Consider the following 6,679-nt stretch of genomic DNA (forward strand, 5'->3'; position numbering starts at 1 on the left):
GATGAAGAGAACGCTGGCCAGGAAGACCTGGGTTCAAATCTCTGTTGTTTACTGACCCTGTGACACTAGGTGGACAAGTCACTTAGCCTCTCGGTCCCTCAATTTTACACTGTGCTAAGCGCTTTACGTCTTCCCTCCCAAGAGCCCTGGGAGGTAGGTGCTATTGTTATCCCCATTTTACATATGAGAAAATGGGGTTAACAGTATCTGAACATAACCTTTGCAAAAAACTGTTCAGTTAATGGTAGGTAAATGCTAGTTAGTATTATCATTATTAGTAATAAACACAATGAATGAAACAACCCCTACCCAAAAAGAGTTTACAGCTTTAAAGGTTATTTATTATTCTTTGCATTTATATAGTTCTTTCTATTTACAAAGAAACTTCACATACTTTATCTCACAGAATTATAAAATCTCAGGGTTGGAAGGGACCTTAAAGGTGTGGTCTAACCCAATTCAGGTACTGGGATCCCCCTACTTGTCTATTCTGACAAGTAATCACCAGGACTCCTCTTAAAGACCTTTAGTTAGGAGAAGTTCTTTACCTCCCTAAGTAACCTGTTCCATTTTGGACAGGTCTGTTTTGATCTGAAAAGTGGATTTATCTGGTGGGTGAAATACATACATATATATATGTATGTATATTTATATATACACACATATATATTTATATATACATATATATGATGCTTGAATGTATAAGCAGTCAGTTATAAAATACTAAAAGTTGTGTGCATATGAATAAGGTCCCTTTACTGTACTACTGAAAAAGTGAAATGGACCTTAGCTGTTCCAGATAAACTACCAACATGTTTGCATCTACTTCTAACTTCCTCATTACTAGATTCTTAGCTTTTCTCTCTTGTCATCTTAAATTTTTTTATCCTCTGCAATAGTTTTAACCCATTTTCATTGCACTCTAAGCATGAGTCTTTATAGCCTATAGGTAGAATTTGTTTCAGTCAAGAAAGCAAAAATTATCATTTCTTTTTGTATCCTATCATAAAAAATAAATCTATTAGTTTTTTTGTGTGTTCCGACTCAGCTTAGCTTCCTGATACAAATAATTTTAATGAAATAGAGTGAAATGGAATAACATTTGTAGCAAAGAATTGGAAAAAAGTAAATGCACATTGATTAGTAAATGATTAAACAAACTAAGGTCCCTGAATGTTATGGAATATTATTGTGATTAGAGAAACAATGAATATGAATAAAGACAAGCATGGGAAAAGTTCTACAAACTAAGTATAAAGTGAACACAATAACTACAATAGTGTTAATGGGGAAAGACCAACACCACCAATAAAACCAAAACTGAATGCTTTGAAATCATAATAACCAACCTTAGACTCAAGAAAGAGAAACCAGAATAGAACCCACTGTTCTTTGCAGAGGTGTAGGACTATGGATGTAGAATAACACTTAAAATACAAATTTTGTTTTGGTTAATCAGTTTTACTGAGCTGTTTTTTTTTTCTCTTTCAAATTTCTTCTTATAAGGGATGAGTGTGAGGGCTAGCAATATTTTCAAAAAATATTTTCCCCCTTTTCTATGGCTGTTTGAATTAAAAATCAGTTGCTAACTTTGGTTTTTGATAGGATCAACAAACATCTCATCATGTTTTTATCCAAGTGGAGATGGACCAAGAATTATGATTCGTCCTATAATAACCTTCTTTCCAAATTTAAAGATATATGCCAGACTATTCTTAGTTAAATATGATATTCTTTTCTTTAAAAGAAAAGTATCCATTGATACTTAGTAACTAAAGTTACAATAAAATAAAATTTTGATTGATCAATATGGTCTAGGGATGTGGTCTTTCAGATATAAATCAGGATGAATCCTATAGACTCTCTTTTTCTTTTAAGCTTTGCTGTGGAAGAGTCATCTTTCTAAAAGTAGTACTACACTTCCCTTCCCTACTGAATATAACTGAATTTTTCTTTAATGATCTAGGATGATACAAGGCTTCAGATCGTTAACGTGATTAATGTGTGCAATACAGTAGATTGTGTACTATACAGTAGATTTAGAAAGAACAAATATACCTCTAAACTCATACCAGGAGATACCATGGTAGTTAACTTGTTGTTATTTTTTAACCCCTAATGATAGCTTCTTTTCTTGTCTTCTGTCTTTTTGGTATGGTGTATTAGAAAGAACAGTGAACCATTCAAGAGACCTGGGAGCTATTCCTGGTTCTGCCGCTAATTTTATGTGTGGGTAGGGTAAATCATAGTTTCTTCTTCCATAAAATGAGGAAGTTGAACTAGATGATCTGTATGATCTAGCAATGTAAAGTACTAAGCCCTTTATAAATGTCAGCTATTACTACCGCTAATGCTATACGATACTAAGGTTTTTGCACTCTATTCTTTTTTTGCCTCAGCTACTCTCCATCTGCCTTAGTTTACCTGAATTTAAGAGTGTTTATGTGTTATTATGTGTTTATTTTGGCATTTAATACCTTCTTAAGGCTTAACTCCAACTTACATTCTCAGTTTTATTTCACAGCCACCTTTATATACTATATTCCAGATAAAGTGAATATGCACCTGGACATTCTCTGAACTAAATAAGTCATGTGCTGCCTCCCCACATTGGTATTGTTCTGCATGTGTGGATAGCACTCTTTCTCTACTCAACCCTATGTTACAGAATCCTATTCCTTCAAGGTTGAGCTCAAGCACTATCTTTCCTCTAAAGCCTTTCCTGATCCTCCAATGAAAAATGTATAATCCTTCTTCATTTAGTAAAACAGTTTGTCTGGATTTCTGTTTTACCATCATTATACTCTATCTTATATTATGTCAATTTGTCTATTTGTCATGGACAATGGTTGTTGTCCTTGTTGTTCTTCGTCCTTTCTTTTCAAAGAGGACAAATTATATCATGGGTGACGTCTTGACTTGTAGGTGAAATGGATTTAAGTGAGGCAGAGCTGCATAAAGATGTCTGCCTCACTCTCTCCTCCTGAGTCATCAAAGTCCAGTGGTAGGACAAAAGTCAAGACGACTGGCCAGGTCTTTGATGTCTGACCAAGCCCTAAGGAATCCACAGTTCCTACTGGAACAAATTGTTCTTATTTGCGCATTCTGATGGGGAAAGTCTTCACATGTGTGGGGTAGATATTCCCCTACTTCACTGATGGTTTTGAGGCCTGTTGGTTACTCTCAACCTGCTTTAGGGTATGGCCGCTACACATGCTACAGCTTCACAGAACCACAGGTGAAAGTTGAGTGAAGGTGGACACCATAGGTGGATGAGTAGCCCTGAAAAGAGCTTGGTGAGCCCTCACACCTGAGGCGCTAGTGCATGGACAATGGTAGTCCAAGATTGGTGGGAGTACATGCATCAGTGCGATCACAGCTCTATCAAAGAGGTATACATTTTTCACCCAACATATATAGTAGGTTCTTAGTAAATTTTGTTGAATTCAATTGGGTTTTAGTTCATGAAAGTTTTTGCTGTCCAAATAGATAAATAAAATATGTAAATACTATACAGATTCCTTCTTTATATTATTAACTTTTAAATCATTAAAATGAAATAGCACCTAAATAAAAATAATCTAAAGAATACACTCTTCTATTAGTTAGACAAAGCTAATATATTGAATTTTATTGGAGAATGTGATTATAGTATCATCTAATTTTACTGAAATAATAATTCCTATTTTTCAAATAGCAACATTTTCTCCTGTGACAGGCAATTGTTAGAGGGAATAGGACATAAAGAACCTGTATCTGTCAGGAAGACAAAGGTGTGTCATCTCTATCAACTTTGCTTTCCATTCTAGAATCTTGTAAGTTTTCCCAGCTTATATTGTGAAAATAATTCATCCTGAAGACATTAATTCAGCAAACTTGTATTGAATATCCATGATTTGTAAGGCAATATGATAAGCACTATATCTGTGTCGTAAAAGATATTACTGTGCTTGTGTGGGTAAACTAATATCCTTTAGTAGGAAAGAATGATAAGCAAATTTATGAATTATCCCCCCCCCCCAAAGTCTGATTCTGATACCTCATCATGGTGTGGAGCTGATCCTCAAGGCCAGAATTTTATTACCAAAATTGAAGCTTTGCCAGGTCCTACCAAGCTGTAAATGTTTCATGTATGGACTGGGTAATGGACCTTATGGTATAAAAACCAGCCAAGCTCAGAGAAGCTTACAATCAGGTTTGTTACAAAGTGATGACTTTTTCAGCTACAGCATTTCTCAAAGACCCACTAAGTCCTAGTGTAATTTTAATAGTGGGGTAGAGCCCATCCAAACAAAATGACAAATGACTTAAGTATTTACCCTCAAAGCTAATTATCTGATCAAACTTTTTAATTATATTTTTCAGCACATTTTTGCAAAAATTATAGCTAGCATTTATTATGTACCTACTGTATTCAAGGCACTTTGCTAAGTGTTTCACAAATATCTCATTTGATCCTCACAACAACCCTGGGAGATAAGTGTTATTATTCTTCCCATTTACTATTGAGAAACTGAGGCAGATAGCAAGTGACTTACCCAGGGTCACACAGCTAGTAAGTATATGAGGCATAATTTGAACTCAAGTCTTCCTGATTCCAGGCCCAGTACTTTAATTCTTGTATTGCTTAGCTTCCCCTATGCTCACATCTTCATTGAAGAGACAAAGTATTGAAGTACCTGGTGAACTAAAGTCTTCAAAATTGCATTTCTATTGATCAATTTCATAGCTCTTAATCAAATTTTCATAGATTTTTCTACTTCTTCATCTTCTGCAACACAGGATACATGAAACACAGTTAGCTTCATAATTTTCTGTTTACATATACTTATCATGAGAACTGCAATATGAAGTGACCAAATGTCCCACAAATAATCTTTCTGATTATCCTAGGATACATGGTAAAAAATTAACTCTGCCAATTCCTTTTTTGCATCCCATCCTTCTATTTAGTTATTCCTTTTTGTCTTCTGGTTCTTTAGTTTTTTCTTCTTGGCTCTTATATAAAGGGCTTCCAGAATAAGTACTCCAGGTTCAAGGTACTTTTTAGGCCTGTCCTCAAAATCATAGCTCAAAAACCCCAATCAAGGTGTCTTTTCCCCCCTCTAGTCAACTGCAGGACACAATTCAAAGCAAAACCATTTCATAAAAAACAAAATACAGTGAAACAAAATTTTAATAGAACTAGATGCCCTCAAATCTCAGAGGGCTTCCCATAAATAAACACATCATCAAGAGGAAATGGGACAATGAATGTGGGGTACACATATAGAAACATGTATGACTAGTTCACTCTTGTGGAAAAGCTGTTCATGACTCCAATGCTACTGAGGCACCTATGCCTTCCAGTGCTGCTCTCATTGGGCCTGCATCCTAAAGGGTTTGTGGTTTCCACTGCATGCGTCATTCTCTCTTCTTCTATGTTGAGCTTATGGAGACTGCTGTGGCTGCTAGTCACTCTGTTGGGTGTTACTCTTCTAGTCTCAGTCTCTGCTAGGTGCTGTTTTGATGGTTTCAGATGGTCTCATGGAGGCTTCTTGGCATGAGGTCTCATAACGTTGTTCCCTATATTACCTTCTGGGCTTTGCCTTTTCAGGGTTTCCTGGAGGCTATGTCAGCTTCCTGTCAGCTTAGGTATAGTGATTAGAATATTTCCCCAGTAAGAGCAGGATCAGAGTTCTTTATTCATAGATACAACACCCAGCTAACAAAAGCCAAACAGGATGCCCTCAAAATAAGAAAAGGTTTTTTTTTTCCCTTTGATTCTTTTGTACCTAGAGGCAGATATTGGCCTTAGGTTATACATAACTATTAAATTTAGGGTTAAACTTTCCCCCAAATCCTTTCTGGTTTAACAGGTGAATTAATTTGAGCTAGAACAAAAAGTAAACTAAGGAAACAGGGTCACTGTTCTTCACCCGCCTCGACAAAACTCCTGCCTTTATTGTGGTTATTTTTCAGCTGCAAAGCCCCTTGAGCTAACAAAATAACTGGCTGTCTTCCTACACATTAATAGCAAGAATTTCAATATGGATATGACTTGTTTCCTCCAATGTTATGTCCACATTTTGGTCATTAGGCAAAAGATCTTATATTTATAATACCATGAGTTAAGTTAATATTTATATACAGTCTAAAACTATGTCAGCCCTAGGACAGTCTTTCTTTATCACTGGAAAAGTAGAAGAGGGGCCGCACAGGACTGAAAGCCATTTTGTATTTTTCCTTTCTTTCCAATAGCAAGAATACAAAAGAAGAAAGTGCACCAAAGCTTAGTATGGTCACCCCTGTGCTTAGAAGAGTGCCTTGAGCAAATCAGGTACTTACTCAAATCAAATGAGGGGGTCAGCTAGGTGGTGCAGTGGATACAGCCCCGGCCCTGGGTTCAGGAGGACCTGAGTTCAAATCCACCTTCAGACACATAACACTTACTAGTTGTGTGACCCTGAGCAAGTCACTTAACCCCATTGTCTAACCAAATTAAAAAAAAATGAGATGGAACAGATAAACTGAAACTCTGAAGAGAAGGGAGTATCATTATGAGTTGGGAGGTAGGAATGGAGATAAGGAAGTAATATTTAAATCTGGTCCCTGTATGTGCCCATCCTCACTGGTGGTCTCATCTCTGTGAGGAAGAGTTTATCCTTGAATGAGCATGGGGATAGGGAACCTTTTTTTT

The sequence above is a fragment of the Vombatus ursinus genome, unplaced genomic scaffold, assembly GCF_900497805.2.
Source record: "Vombatus ursinus unplaced genomic scaffold, bare-nosed wombat genome assembly UNPS02005226.1, whole genome shotgun sequence".
Lineage (NCBI taxonomy): Eukaryota > Metazoa > Chordata > Mammalia > Diprotodontia > Vombatidae > Vombatus > Vombatus ursinus.